This window comes from Akebia trifoliata, chromosome 11 (assembly GCF_017979445.1).
Source record: "Akebia trifoliata isolate Shusen 1 chromosome 11, ASM1797944v1, whole genome shotgun sequence".
Lineage (NCBI taxonomy): Eukaryota > Viridiplantae > Streptophyta > Magnoliopsida > Ranunculales > Lardizabalaceae > Akebia > Akebia trifoliata.
This window is the reverse complement of record NC_141385.1, coordinates 26,391,438-26,408,184: the sequence shown is the minus strand read 5'-3', so window position 1 is coordinate 26,408,184 and position 16,747 is coordinate 26,391,438. Positions and strand designations below refer to the sequence as shown.

The 16,747-nt window shown below is 35.6% G+C and overlaps 1 long non-coding RNA gene across 3 annotated transcripts in view; it reads left to right on the top strand.

Moving 5' to 3' along the window:
* LOC147391178 (uncharacterized) overlaps nt 1-734 on the top strand; it is a 48,604-nt gene extending 47,870 nt beyond the window's left edge. Inside the window, exon 11 of one of the 3 annotated variants that reach the window (XR_015182603.1) lies at nt 350-734. This is a non-coding gene — a long non-coding RNA (uncharacterized LOC147391178). The remainder of the gene's footprint in view (nt 1-349) is intronic. The other 2 variants (XR_015182602.1, XR_015182604.1) reach the window with 2 other exon arrangements.
* Nucleotides 735-16,747: the final 16,013 nt, after the last annotated feature.

Below are 16,747 nucleotides of genomic sequence, written 5' to 3'. Positions count from 1 at the left end.
CCATTAAACGCATGGATACATGGTCTAGATACAAAGCATGCGAGGAAACAAACAAAACATCAAATAAGATTCCCAACTATGGTACAAGTACAAATTTAAATTTGTCTAAATCAATCATTTGATTGTTGATGTCATGTATATGGAAGAAAATTTTCATGTATGGTGGAGCATTACAATTTTTCATGTTCTTTTTTGTGTTATTTACTTTTTGTTTATAAATTCTTTCCCAAGAATTGCTCATTGAGGTTCATTAGATACATTTATCTTTGTGCATGGTATCCCTTGTTTGACGAGATTAGACTTGGGCAAAAGAAATAATACACTGATCTAAAATGTATCTCTCATGCAGTTATAGGGTTTTCATGCGTTTTGAAGATGACAGCGTGGAATCTGCAAAAATGGTGCAACAGTGGAATGTGAAAATGATCTCGGTGAGCAAATGCTTCTTCTAGAGCTCCTTAGTTGTTTAAATGTTGATTAACATTAATGTAAATTGATGAATATGTTATTTGTTTCTTTATTTTGATGGGTAAGCTTGACTTGAACCCACTACCTCAAGTCGGAACCTCATATCGCACTTCTTGACGTGAAAGTAGATAGGATTTTTAGTTTGAAAAATTCTCAACTTAATGTATATTAGGATATTTTTGTAAAGTTATTGTAATAAGTAATGATAATACATTTTGTAGTTTCAAATTGTAGACTAGAATTTGGATTGACAATTAGATTAATGAAAGTTGAAGATGAGGGGCATTAACGTCTTTTCATGTTGGTAGTTGGGGTTTAGGTCATCAATTTCAAAATATAGGGGTATTTTTGATATTCAGCAACATGTGAGAGGGGCAGGTGTAAAATCAAAATTTTTTTTTCAAAAGTTCTTATAGCGACGGCCGTGACCGTAGCTAAAGACCAAATAATTTTTTTTTTTTTAAAATACCCTATAGCGGCTGTCGCTATAAGTCCTATATATAATGACGGTTTCTGAATGGTTGGCTGTCGATAATACATACAACGTCAGAGGTTTTACCGACGACCTAAGTGTCTGTCGCTATATGTATTTGCGACAATTTTACTAGTTTCAAATATGTCAATCGGCAGTTTTGAAGCTTGTGCTATGCATAATTGGAGGTGCATCATTGATTGCCACCTTTGTTGTTGTTGGAGAAGGGAATACGGATGTGGTTTTCTATTGTAACTTTGTATGTGTATTTCAAATCAGGAATATCAATGTTTCTTATTGTTAGTTTCTTTTTTCTTTATATTCATTCCCAAATTATTATCTTGGATTACATTTTAGGGATAATTATCTGAAGAGAGCACATGATCAGCAACTGCGAGGAAGGACATTCAAACCAAAAGATATGGTACCAAGGAAAGTATTTCAGAACATGCAAGAGATCAATAGCAACAAACTGGGATCAAATTGAGAAGGACCTTACATAGTACGGGATCAGTGTCTAGAGAGACTATTTCCTCACCTTGGAATGTATTTAATTTTAAAAATTACTATTAATAAAGATTGATCATATTATTATTATTGTACGTTTCTATATTTTTTTAACTAGGTCCGACTATAAGATGGGTGGCGTACAGAAGCCCTGGTTCACAAAGGGAGCCAGCCCTGGCCATAAAGGGGTTGGACTACGGAAACCCTGGCTAGCAAAGGGAACTAGGCCCGACCATAAGGGGGTCGGACCATGAAAGTCCTGGCTCTCAAAAGAGAGCCAGGCACAACCACTAAAGGGGGCAAATCGAAGGCTCACAAAGGGAGCCAAGTTCAATTGATAGTAGAAGTCAAATTAATTTGAAGACTTAGCATATAAAAGAAACAAGATCAATTTAGAATGAGAAATTAGAAGTGAGACATACAATGGAAATGCTCGGAAATAGAAAATTTCATTTCCATAAATGAAAATTACAAAGAAGTACAAAAGAACAAAAAAAAAGGAAAACTAAGCTACAAGGGCTGGGGGGTTGCTACTATCTTGACTGGGTACGTCTTTGAAGGCGTCATCATTTTTCGGAGCAGCAGGACGATCACTTTCAATCCCGTCCAAAACCACCAAGGAAGGGGTCTCCTGTGTAGTAGCTTGGATGGGTGGGAGTGATGCTTTTTCAGCAAGTGCCTTCGCAGCTTTGGCAAGCCTAGATTTGATTTTGTCCATAGCCCTCTCCCACCAAGCATATAAAGCATCGACCGGGGCAATGATGTGGTTGGCTAATGCTTTTTTCTTAATCTTCCTCTTTTTTTGCAACGATCCCCGCCAGTCTGGGTTGAGTCGAGTCCTCCTCTTGCTTCAAAATATAGGCCTCCTTGACAACCTCCTTGGCCCGCATATGCTGACTTAATGTCTTGATCTTGGAAGTCTCGATATTATTCTTGAGTTGCTTCGGTTGAGTCCAAAGGTTATCTCTTTCCTTCTACAACTTCAGACTGGTTGCCTCAACCTTTTCTTTTGTCGAAATAACGTTGTTTTGGGATTTATTGAGCCTGGTGAGTCTATGTTGGAGCTACAAAAAGAAAAAAAAGAAGGATTAGTAGTTGCTTGAAAAAATGAAAATAGAAAAATAATGAAAAATGGAGAAGACCTTACCACCTCCAAAGCTCAAAAAATGTTGTTGGTAAACCCTGTACGGTTGTCAAAGCAGCTTTGGCCCATGATGGCAGATCTGTCTGAAGGCAAGTGGCCTCTATCATTGCCTACATAACTTGAGAGTTGTTGAAGGCAAATTGTTGGTCGTTGTCTTGAAGGTTACCAACCCTCGGGATCACAAACCAGGGAGTCTTAGATGTGTCAAAACCCCTTGGGCCCGACCTTTCACCAAAAGGGGGAGCAGATGAAAATTAGGGATAGGTCGAGGTTCCCTCCTTCTTCCTAGGAGGAGAAGCCTCTGTAGTGACGGATGAGAATGAACCACCATTCCTAAGCCACTTGAAGGGTCGTCACAACGTCTCCTCTACAATAGCATCAGCGGTGGCAATGGTGGAAAAATGGGTTGAATTGGTCTCTTGAACATCCGAGTCAGTGTTGGAGTCATCAGTAGGAATGTGGGATTTACTGAAGCCCATGTTGTTGAGGTATTCTTCTTCCTTGCAAAGTCGTTGGGAAAGGCTTAGAGAGCTTCTTCTTACTGCCTCATCCTCCTCATCAACCTTGATGGATAGGAAGTCAGTAACCCTGTTGTAAAAGGCACAGTCGGCAAAAAGATTTTTGATGATAAATGAGTCCTAGACTCTCTTGCCTTTAGTTATATCTGAAAGAGGTATGAGGAAAGTAGATTAGCAAAGAGACACAAAATAATAGAAAAATAGTATACGGAGGTCAAAAATCCCATCGGATTGGTTGAAGGTGTTGAGAAGAGAGAGGGTCCTACATCCCCAACTGCATGCTTCCATTCCCCGACTATTTTGATTGAAAACAGGATCCAATCCTTATCCAAGTTGGGTAGAACAAACAAGGGGACTTTCCCTCTCCTCTTTGTTAGGTAAAAGAAGCCTTCCTCTCAAGGCACCTCCTAAGGATGAAGTGAGATCGGATATCGAATAAGCAAAGCTTTTCACCCTCATCCAGCCAAACATTATTTATTCGACAGTGTGCATGAGGCGTAGAAGTTACGGCTAATTTGAACTAGGGCCCTCCTATAGTAATGCAGGTCCTCCTGAAGTAGTCGAGTGAGCGGAACTCGGAGACTATCTTTAAATTTTCCCCAAAATACCACAGTGATATCTTGAGGAAAATCTTGTGAGAAAGGGGATTCCTCAGTGTAAAAAGTCCCAACTTTGTCAGGTATACTGTAGGCATCCCTTATTGCATCCATGGGAGGGCAAGAATGGGAATAAGATTTCCCCTTAGTCATGGAGGAAGAAAAGAAGGAAACAGAGAAGAAGAGAAAGAAAAACCCCCAAATGAAATGTAACGCCCTTACCTAACAAAAAAAATGATCGAGAAGGGAGAGGAGTGTCCTTCAACCACTTTTCAGCTTGGATGGAGATGAAGACAGTGAACTAGTAAAGAAGAAAGTGAGAAGAAGGAAAACAGTGAAATGGGTCATGAAAAGAGAAGGAATGGAAGGAGTTTGAGGGTATTTATAAACATAGTGACATCGAGATTCATGATTTGAAATGAACGGATGGGACAACATAGGAGAACACGCCAATAATGAGTAGTCTCCACATCGAATGAAAATAATAGTCGAGGCGACAAGTACGAACACTCATGCCAAAGAATCAATCAAGTAAGGCCACAAGGAATACAATAAATGCATTGATATTGTGTTTTGCAAGTGACGCAGTTGCTAAATCACCACAATAAATGCTTGTCATGGTGTCATTCAAATTCTCGAAGACGAATCGATGGGACAATTAAAGCATACTAATAAAAAGAAGGGCACCACATGTTTCAATTGACTAAGTCGAATCTCATGGATTTTGATCAAATTAGAACCCCCGAGAGGGGTTATTGTTGACAATCATTCTAGTAGAACCTAGAGATCATGACATAGGGCATGAATACGAATCGAATCCCAAGAATATGGAAAGACATCCAAGTATCTGAGTTTGAGACAATCTAACGAGTCTGAGAGAATCTGACGGGTCATAGAGATTTAAAAAAAAAAACAAGTTCTGGATTGGAACATGGAATTAGGGAGGTGAACCTCAAATCGAACCCCAAAATATATGGGATTATTGGGATGGAAAACTAAGGATTTTCCTAGATTTAAGGAAGACGTTATTAAATATAAGTTTCGTGAATCTAGACCTAAAAAAGAAGAAAATACATTCCTACTAATACACCAAATTTTAGGGAAGAGAATATCGAAAGAAATCCAAAAGATCATGGAGAAATCTCTATAAATAAGAGGTACATTTTTTCTGGGATATAAGGGAAACTCTGTGTATTTTATTACTTATTTTTCTAACTAGATTATTGCAGAGGTTGTGTTGAAGGCACCCCCTATAGCTCAGTACAATAAAGATCAAGGTAGGAGTGTAGATTTCGAGAAAGTGCGAGAAATTGCATCTACATTGAGTATGGTGAAAACATAGTTATTCTTGAACCTACTGATCCTGCCCATTTAAACGTGGATTCTGGTTCAGATTCCTCGGAGTCTCCAAATTCTATGAAAGGAAATAAATTTAATGGATTTGACATTCCCTGTGAAGCATGGTAGAAGAGACATGCAGTTTCCTTGCATGCTCAAGCAAAGGAAGCAAATGCATTTTGGTCAGTTTTTGTTCTCTCCTAGATGTCTAAAGGTCGAATTTTATCGGTTAATTAAATTAATAGTAACTTCATTGAGAAATGTTATCATAATCAAGGTATTGATCATCAAAATTTGATGGGCTTTTACATCCCACTAATTTTTTATTTAATTATTTTTTTCATAATTTTAAAATCTATAATGGTTTTAAACAGTACCTGAATTACAAATGTCCTAATCTTCCTTTTAACGTTTGATACAATTTTGGGCTGTTCCAAACTCACGTTTCCATTAGTTAGTGACGCCCCTATAAGGAATGGTCGAAAAACCATTTTAGAGTTGTTAAGGAACTGCTCAAAAACAGTTCCTAATTGGCATTTTTGGTGTAGTAGCTAGAAATCACTACATCTCAAGCATTTGAAGTTATAAAATATAAAATGGACAATGATGAGCATTGATTGGATCTTCTTTAAACCCATCTAATGATGCTCATATTTTCACTTGGAACAATTTTTTTGTTCCGTCAACATGATGACCTTATATATAGAGCTAGAAGACTTTCCAATCAAGGTTTAATTGGACTCATCTAGCTTTAGATAATTTGTGACTTCACCTTTTATATAAGACTCGGGATCTTGTAAGGTGTCATTTCCTATATAATAGAATTGGAGTCTATGTGGGGCGCTTTAATTGGAGTTTAAAACACCCAGGGATCCTAACCAAACCTTGCATGCAGCCCAATGTGTTTATCTTCAAATCAAAATTTTCCCCGTGAACATCATTCATTTCAATAGGAACATGATACTTGATCAGTGTCTCAAAACATTGATTTATCCACACTTTTCCCAAGCATTTATCTCGATTTTTGCCCCTATTTTTCTATATGAAGTAAATAATCATATTAAGCCTCGAAATATTACATTGCATATTCTTCCATACTAATTAAGAATAAATAAGCATAAATAATTGTATTTGTCGAAAAATCTTGATTACGTGTGTTTACTGTGCAGATAAAAGATTAGGCCATCAAGTTTGGGCCCAAAATCAGTAACTAGAAATTGAATTTCAATCTGGAGAACCACTCAAGCATCCTGGAAAATTTTTGAGATGAAAGGTTTTACTTTTACTACGGCATGGTGGATCTCGATAGGAGCTTCCTAAAATTGTGTGAGTGTGCTTCGCACGTGATCTTATCCGCAATAGCTAAGGTGGCTAAGAATGAATCCTTATATAACCTAGGATTTCTATAAATAGAGCATTTCTCAATGTAGAAATGACCCTTTCTTTGGCCCTTCTTCCTTTAACCTAAGGCCCTTGGCTTTTTTTTAATTTCTCCATTTTTAGTTTAGGTTTTTCATTAAAATTTAGTAATTTTTGTAAGTGAGAGAGTGAAGAAGACAGTGTAACTGTCTTTATTCAATAAAATAAGATTTGTTCTTCTCCATCTATCTTTCTCTGTCACTTGCAATTACATTAGGCTAATCTCCCTTCCATTGGATAATGGAGAAGCCTAGAGTAAGATTACTTTGCTATATTTAGTTTATTTACCTCTTAATTTCCTTTAATATTTACGAGTTCTCTCCAAGGCTTGTTCACTCTTATGGATTAAGGATAGAAATGAACTTTTACACCTTTTATGCTTAACCAAGATGTTTCATTCTTACATTAAATCAAGATATAACATGCTTAATCTAGATATTTTATAGTAAGAGATTCACATATTAGAAAAGTGAAGGAATGTTATTTTTATGTTCTTTAAATTTGATTTTATCTTGCTAAATCTTTATATCTAAGGAGTTAATATCAAGTCCTTATTATTGAGTTATCAAAGAGATTAGAAGCTAGATTTTGGCTTAATAATTTGCTCTAGGTGGGTCCCTTTTCAATAGTATTTCCTTCCATAGTTGTAGTGCCCCCAAATTCTAACACAAATCTTCCTGACTAAAATTTTAGAACCCAAGGCACTAAAACAACATTCTCACAATGATAATAACAAAAATAAAGAAGTATGGTGATAAATAATAATATTGCAGTGGAAATTTTAGCAACTCTAACATATAAGTGTGTAAATAACAATCAAATAACCAAAATGTAAGCATGAACTTAATGAAAATCTACCAGTAAACAAAGATGGTAAAACTTCGTATTAACACCAAATCCTACTCTCAAATAGGCTCAGATAAAGCTGAAAATAGGAAATTCTATCATCTTACTGATAATAGAACTAGTAAAAGTAATTCCACTTGTTATAAGAAAGTAGACTTTGATCACAAATGTGACCTACAAGTTGGTTGAAAGCGCCCACGATCTATGGGTACGGATCCGTTTTTTCCTTTCTTGGGAGTCGCCGTCTAGTTTTATGGTCAAGGAATCAATGATGATTTTAAATGGATAAAAAATACTAAACTACAAATAGATTTTGGATACGAGGATCATGTTAAAAGACTGGAAGGTATTGGGCACCAATCTATCCCACTGAAAATCAGTCTTTACTCCTCTCAGATATTTACATTGTAAAAAATAGTCTAAATTCAGAATGAGAATAAATAAAAAATTATATTTTCTTTACCTGAGTGATTACGGTGATCGGTTTCCTCAGAAGTTGGTGGTGAGCGTTCCACGGGTAAATCTTTTCACTTTATCTTATTTTTATATCTACTTCTGATCTTTGAGATGAGACTTTCTTTTTCTAGATCTAGATAGTTTTATTACTTTGTGGGGTGTTTATTAGGATTTTTGGGTGTTTTTAGATTGAAAATTAGGGCTTGGGTGTTAGGTATTGACTTGGGACTCTAGATTTTAGGTTTTGGAAAGGCTTTGAAGAGGTTTTCTAGGGTTTCTCAATACCTATGAAATTAGGTGGTGCAGGCTCTTTTTTAAAGAGCTTTGTTGAAGGGATTAGAGTTTACTTAGGTCTTTTAGAGATAAGGTCTATATCTAACTAATTTGTTAAGTACTTGGGAGAGCAAAGAGGCAGCAACAATAGGGTTCTTTACCTGGCAGCTCTTATTGTATACGTGAAAATGTGGTTGAAAGATATTATTCTTGTTCTCATCCTAGAAGAAGGCCCCACGACCCCTCCAGGAGAATGCAGGTTCCTCTAGAGGAGTCATGCAGTGATTGGGATCTTCCTAGTCAGACTCTTCTAAAGAGGAAAAACTTCTAAACTCTTCTTGATCAGCTTACACGTCTTGTGCGGCTGGAAATCAAAGACACGATTGTGTTCCTAATGGAGACAGAGCTCTGCCCTACCTAAGTATAAATCTCCTTAGAAAGCCCAATAGGGACAGTAACAGCTACAACGGTAGCAACAGTAACCACACCAGCACCAGCAAAAATAGAAGCGACTTGCTCCCTATGCACTAAGACCAGTTGGCCTGCTTCTTTAGTGAGGGTAGAACCTTGAGAGGATAGACTATTTTTCTTGTTCTTCTTGGTTGGGTCAGTGGGAGGAACAACCCTGATGGTAGGAGAAAAAGAGAAAGGAAACTCCGAGAGGTCAATGTTCATGACGTTGGAGGATCCTGGTAGAATTGGAGGTGAAGAAAGATCAAAAATAGATGCCAAGGAAAGATCAAGATCTTTCAGGATCTGTTCGGCCTGACCAGAGGAAGCCTGACCAGTTAAGGCCCATTGTGTAGGTGGCCAAAGGAAAATAGAGACAAGAGGAGAAGGGAGATCTGCTCAGCATGATCAAAGGAGACTCGTTGTGCAAGTGGCTGCAAACCAGAAGGAAGAAGGCAAATATGATCTTCTATCACCACCCCCTCAGCCGCTCTGGCTTGGAGGTCAACTGTCACTAGCCTTCAATCTTTCGATGCTCTATACTACTTTTTCTTAGCCTCAGTAGTAGAAATGACAAAAGAATCTGTGAAAAAAAAGAAAACAAAAGTTAGAAATAGAGTAAATTGCAGATAGAATAGAAAAATGAGAAACAACCAGAAACCTAAGAGTCGATCTTAGCCTAAAAGGTTTGAGGAACTCTAAGTCCTTCATGAGGAACGCCAGGGGCGAACTCCTAGTTCTCAGAGATAAAAAGGGGTTCCTTGTACCATCCTTTGTCAGTACTGGGAAGAGAAGGAGCCAGTGCCACTACTGCACTCTTGGAGGATAGTGAGTAGTACCCTGGGCGTTAGGAGATGGCTTTCAGATTGTATTTGGAGAGGAAGTTGTTGGGGGTTATGCCCATCTTTTCCACAATCTCCACCAAATATTAGAAGTTCCTAAACATTTGGCCTAGAGCCCAGTTTATCTTACTCAATACCCCCCTAAGGAAGGGAGAGAGAGGGAAACTAAGGCCAGCCTTAATTTGATTGGTATAGACCAAGATTTCTCCCTCACGACATTCGTCGGTGTTATTGGGGTCATCACTAACCTAAAGAGACACATAGGCAGGGATATAGAGTCTCATCTAAAGCTGGGTTATGTTAATAGCTATTGAGAAAGTAAGTGTGCAGAAAAGAGAAGAAAAGGAAAGAAAGTTACCTCAGTCTGAGAGAGGTAATAATAATAGTGAAGTAGAAAAAAAGATATAGAAATTTTTTCGCAAAATGCAAAGAGACGAAGTCACAGAGAGCAATATCACAATAAGAAGGTAAATAAGCACTAAGTCTCATATTTATAAGAAAAAGTAAATAAGTATATACGCTTGAGAGGACAACCTAAACATTGCAATTCGAGGGTAGTGCAGATGATAGTAGGGCATGTGGATAGACACAAATGAATTTTGACTCATCTTAGCCATCAGAGATGATTTGAAATGATATTTCATTAAATGCGTCAATTCATTAAGGATAGAGGCAATTATAAAGAATTAAGGTACCCAATAAGAAAGTGGTTACGTGTCTCGAGAAGACGAAGAGACTTCGCGTCTCCTCGAGAGGGGGTAATTATAGAGGGAAATAACTATGCAATTATCTGAGCTGTATACGTGTCTAAACTGATTAAGTGGTACTATGCGCAGATCAATATACGGGTGCTACCCTTTAGCAGGACAGGTCAAAGTAGAGATCTCCCCTTGTCTGGCTAGAATTGCAGTACAACATTGAATGAGACCTAGTCATAGAATAATCATAATTCTAATATGCGCACGTCAAGCCCAGAGATCTTAGAGGAGATGTCCAATATAGTATAACCAATCTAGAAGATCTCCATTCTATTTGAGGATCCACAGAATCAAGGGATTTCCCAGGATCACTGCCCTTGAGAGGGTAAAATCCTGATTTACAACAAAGGTCCATAAATAGCATAGTTACATAAAAGAAAAGATCTTTTTGGGCGGATTGGAGGTCTAACCAGTTCTTTAGACTATTCCTCCACTTCTCTAACTTGAGCGTCGAAGTGATTTTGACAGGTACCACGCTAGCATGAGGTGGGAGGTGATAGGAGCGATTTCAGATCAGTGAAGCAAAATCCATCAGCACCATTCACCAGATTCTGACCACACAAGTTGTAACAAGATTTTCCACATTAATGCCAAATTCGTTTTAGGTGTGACTTAATTTTTCTCTCTATTGTATTCTTGCTTACATATTAAGGAAAATATTTAATTTAGGTTTGGGGGCATTAGGTTAGCTCACAATTGCATTTTTAGTTGTTTTCAAGTTTCCAAAAATGAAAAATCAAAAAAATACAAAAAATTTTGAAAATATTTTTTTTCAAAATCTTTGTATGTACTTTTTATATATGAATTTCAAACTTCAGTCTCATGTCCTCAATTTTTTATCATGAGTCCTTATTAGTATTCCTCGCTGTAGACACCCCATTTTTGCATCTACCTAATTCGACAATTCGTCTTCCGGTTACCGTGAATTCCTAATGATGATCACAAAGAACTCGAAGGCTTGTGAGTACTGTCCCTAATTCCCTTCGTTTCCACTCTTTTCATCTCCCCTACTCGTTACGACCCGACATAGAAATGTACGCATGCTTAGGATCGCCATACGTCACACCCGATTTAGCAAGCACGTACGCTTAGGTTCGCTACACAGTTTGATAACCTAGAGACCTCGCTATGCTAGGAAAATACGACTTTGAAATATAGAAATAATCACGTTGAAACTGAAAGAAACCTTACATTAAAATTCGTAAAAATCTGCAAAAATCGACAAAATGACGAAAATACCCTCATAAATTTCGGACCTCCGAAAGACCTCGAAAGTACCTCCATTGCATTCAAAATATGATTTCGAGTCTAACGGGACCCAAACTGACGAAAATAGATAAATTTAGGAAAAATCATAAAAATGACCGAAATGCCCCTCGACCTCCAAACTCAACTTAGAGACCTCGATCGTTAGGAAAATGTAACAAAATTCAAACCTAATTAAAAATTCAATTTAAACTAAAAACTAAAATTTAAATTAAAAAATCAAACAATTCAAATAAAATAATTCCAAACAATTCAAACTCAAATTAAAAATTAAACAATAAAAAAAAATTAAAATTAATATCAAGTAGTAATTAAAATTAAACAATTAATCAACCAAAATTAAACAATCAAAATTAAAATTAAAAATAAAAAAACAAACAATGAAAATAAAATCGAAATCTAATCAACAAAGTTAAAATTCAAAATTGAACCCAATCAAAAAATTTTAAAAAATCGATCAATCAATTGAACCAAATTTAAAATTCAAAATCAAATCCAATCAAAATCAATCAATCAAACGAAACCTAATCAATTAACCCAACGAAAATGAAATTGACTAATCAAACAATCGATCAAATCAATAAATTAAATCCAACTAAGAAATTTTCAAATTAAAATTGATCAACCAAAATAAAATTTTAATCAATCGACTCATTCAAAATTCATATTTAAAATTAAACTTAAAATAAAATTATATAATCAACTAAAATGAAAAATCAAATTAAAACTTAAATCAAAACGTCGAAGAAAACCCAATTAGAATCAAAATTAGATTTACCGATCGCCATTCGTTAACGGGGGACTACTAATGCGCTACGAGTAACGGGGGATCAGCCCACCTCCATTCTCTTAAAAGAAGGAAAGTGAAAAACGTGTAAAAGAGAGAATTAGAAAGAAACTGAAATAGAAGTTGAGTTCTATTTAAAGAGAGACGTCTCTCTCTATAAAAAAAAAAAAAAAAAGGGATTTCTTCTTCTTCCTTAACACCTTCTTCTTCTCCATCGATTTTGGACTCTCTCTGCCCTTCTCCCTCTCCACGTTGTCTTCTACAGGCCCTCTACAGCATACCCAGCCGGCTATCTTCTTCGTTTGGGGAGAAAACCTTTCTCTTCAATCTTCCTCTTTCTCTCTGCTATATTCTCTTCCTGCTACACCATTAAAACATCTCCCATATTGTCTGCAACAGCCCTCATAGTTCACATCTTCTACAGTCCACGTTTCCTCTCCAGCATCACCCACAGCAGCCCTTGCTGCATCTCTTCTTCTTATCTCACTATTGGACGACCCAAGCTTGCTACCCCCACACATCTTCCTCTTTTGGCTGCCCCAACACCCCAAATCCCTCTAACATTGCTGCAACACTCCCTTGTAGTCCCTTCAATACAGCCCCCTCTTTCTCACGTTCTGCACAGCCTTCAACACAGTCCCCTCTCCTTCACGTTCTACCCTTCAACAGCTCCTTCACCTTCTTCTGTGGCTGAATCTGTCACACCACTGTGCTGTAGTTTGTCCATTATAGCACCTACAACGCCCAATCCTTCGTCTCTCTTTCACGCTCTATCCTACAATAGCCCCTTTCATCTTCATCGATTCCATTACAACACCTTCAACAGCCTCGCTGTATCCACATCACCGTCCAACAACCATCACAGTCATCGTATTCTTCATTGTAACACAGCCATTCATAGCGCTGTAACATAGCCCCTTGGCTACCCAGTCTCTTCATGCCATTGCTATAACGCTTCTCTCTGCCTTTGTCTCTCGCATCCTCACAACAACAAATATTCACAGGTCTTTAGGTCATACCTGAAGGAATTAACCCACTGTTCTCAGCTCGATAGGTAAGTTTATGTTTTGGTTTATATATTTATTTATTTGTATTGTTCCTCTTTTCATATATGTATTCTCCATTTTTCTTATTATTTTTTTTATATATCTTTTCTTTTTTCCCTTTTCTTTATGTTTTTTATTTATTTTCATATTTTTTTAATAGGATTAGGGAGATATGTATTTTATGTGTTTTAGTTTTTTTTTTATATTTTTTATAGGTAGGACTAGGAGGTTTTCTTTCTATGAAGTTTTTTTTTTTATATATTTTTTATGTTGATAAGTTAGGATAGTTTTTTTATTCTTCTCTATGTTTTTTGCATTTTTTATTATTAGGAGAATTTTCTCTTTTGTATTATTTTTCATTATTTATTCATCTTTGTATGTCAATAGGGTTCCCAAGTATTCGTTGTGTATATTTGCTTAATTTATTTTTTTATTCGTATCGTTTTTGCATATTAATAGGTTAGGGGGATATTTTTAGGCTTGATATTACTTAATTTTTTTTTTTATTATTTGTTTGTTTTTATTGTATTTCATTTTTATCTTTGCATGTTGGTAGGATTATAGGATTTTTTTTTATCATGATTGTTAGGATCGAGTCGGATTTGCATGGTCTATGATGATGTTCGAGTTCTTTGTGTTATTTTAAGATTTTTCCATGTGATCGATGTATTCCTTGAATTGATAGCTATGCATGTTATTGAATGATAACTATTTCGACCAAGTCAAAAATCATGCGTGCGTGCCCGTTTGGTTATTCTAGGGATTCATGACTATGAGAATTTTCTTATGATTTTTTTTTTTTTTTTTTAAACTTAGAAATTTTTCTTGCAATAATATTTGTCAATTTCCAATTTGTTGATTCCTGAAAAATTCATGATCTTCAAATTTGGGACTTCATTTTTTATAACTCTTCTTTTAGAAAATTATTGGTGAATCATTGGAAGATTTGTATTCGGAAACTTTCTAACATGAGATTGCATGACTTTTTTCTATTTTAGGAGAATGTACATTCACAGATTTCTAATTTAGAAGTTTCATATTTCAAAATTTTCCCAATTTGAAAGATTTTACGTTATCATATTTAGAAGGTTCAAATTTGGAAATTTACATTTTTTGGAATGTTCTATTTTAGAAAATGTATCTTTCTAAATTTTTAATTTAGGGGTTTAGCATATATCTCTTGAATCCTAATTTAGGAAATTTTACATTCTTAATTTGAAAATATTAAGTCCCAATTTGACAGGTTTCTATTTGTAATCTTCCGATTCAGAATATTCTCATGATTTTCTATTTAGGACAGTTTAAGGAATATTTGCAGGTGGAGTTTCTTAATTGATCACAGGTCATGGAGTCAATTAAGGCTTTTTCAAACCCTTCTACATTTTGTGGAATTCAAGAAAGAACCATGTGATGATTGGGATAATTTTTTAGCCATAGGATTTGGTTGGAAAGCCCAACATAAATTGATGATGATGATGATGATTGGACTGTGACCTTGACCGTAGTCTCTGTATGTTGACCATAGGGTGATTTTGGATTGTAGTAGAGACCGATCATCTTGATCGGGCGGGTTCGGTGCCTAACACCTTCCGAAACCCGTAACCTGACCCCTTACCCATTTATTTGATCCGTGGATCGACCCATATCCATTTGGAGTTATTTATGGTTCCTAGACCTAAACTAGGTGGCGACTCCTATTTTTCAAAAGTCCCCCATTAATAAATCAGACCCCTATCCACTATTTAGTGAAGAAGGGTTGAGGCGATTTCACTCGCTAGAAAATCATAGAAAAAAATTACTTCGAAAAAAATTCACGTCAGTTTAGATTAAATCCCTTAAAAATTTAGACTGCACTAAACAAGAGTTGACCCTCATCTCTGTTTAGAGTGTTAGGGAAAACCAAGTCTAATGACCTTTGACTTCATTGTCCTTTGGTTGGCTAGTTAGAAGAAAAACAAAACTGGAGTTAGTATGACTGAAACAGGATCCATAGGATTAGATTGGATACCTTGAAAAACGACTACCTATTTTATATTGAAAAAAATGGGGATTTGTGAAAAGAAGTTGACAAAGAAAAAATAGAAAAAGTCAAAAATGACCAAAGTAATATTAAAACTAAAAGTGCAAAAAAGAGCCCAATGAGGTCAAATACAATGTTTTAGCAGAGTGAAAGTCGTCAATGGTAAAAACGTGAGTAAGTTGGAGCATCATAGATAAAGTCCTTTACCAGTATTAAATTAGACATCCATTTATTATTTTTTGGCCTAAATTTGGTTATTTATTTGTGATAGGTCAAAGTCACGAGATCCAAAAGAATAAAATAAGTTAATTGGAAAAGTATATTATATTCTAGGACCCAAGATAAGATCACGGACCAAAAACCAAACCCATTGGACCAACAAGAGCCATGCTGCGGTAATGTCGACAAGAGTTACCTCAAGATTTGTGCAACTTTATGGTGACATGATTTGTGATGTAACAAAGTAGAGTTTAGTCTCCTTGTAAAACACAAAAGTGTTCCAAATTTATGAAACACTAGTCTTGCTTCTATAAATAAGAGACCGGACAAAAGTCATAGATAATCTTCTTTGTTTTCCTCCTTTCTTCTAGTTTCCAATTTTTATGTTATTAGGTTTTTTTCTATTTTAAGCTTTGTAAACAGAAATAGTTTTATGCCAGTTTCAGGCCAAAATTAATAAAAGACGCATCATTCTCTTCTCAATCTCTTTTCTCCTTACTCTAATATTTTATTTTATTATAGTTGGAATGATCTATAGCTAGATCTCCCTTAGAAGGGTCGATGAAGCCTGAGCAAGATTATCTTAACCATTTAAATTTGTTTTTATCTATGCTTCATTGTTTAATTGTGAGATCAATTTGTTAAGTAATGATCATCAAATCTACTATTTGTCTTCATAATTTTGATAATTTTATCTTAGATAAGTTCAAGTTAAACTATGCCTTGTCAGGGATTTTATATGTAATCTTTTGATTTCATCTTATTAAATCTAATCATAGAATTTAGACTTAATATTTGGGTTTAATAGATTTCATCTTCCGATCCAACAACATTGGATTGTTGATTGGATCAAGTTAATAAAAAGAAAAATAAATTTATGACATATATTGTTTTTGGTTGATTTGACCGATCTAATTCTTTACATTGTGTTTCAATTCCTATTTATTTTTGTTAATTTAAAGTTAGTTCAGTTTTCTTAGTTACTTATAAATCTTCATCTTTTTAAGTCAGAAACTATGGATCAATTTTGTCTCTGTGGATCGATCCTTGCTTACCAAGGCTTATTCTTTTTTTCTTATTTTTATTTACTGAATATCTGCACCAAACAAGTACACAACATCCTTCAACTATTTCTCAAGGTGCTTTGATTGTCCAAAATAGTGTCTTGTTTCTAGACACAAAGTGGTTTAGAAATATGGATCCAAAATGAGATATAACATAAATTTTCCGTGATGCTTACCTACCGAGTGAAGCTCAAAGCAAAGCATGAAACCCAACATTTTTTGAACAATCAGTAGTAAAAGAAAGCTAAGAGCAATGAA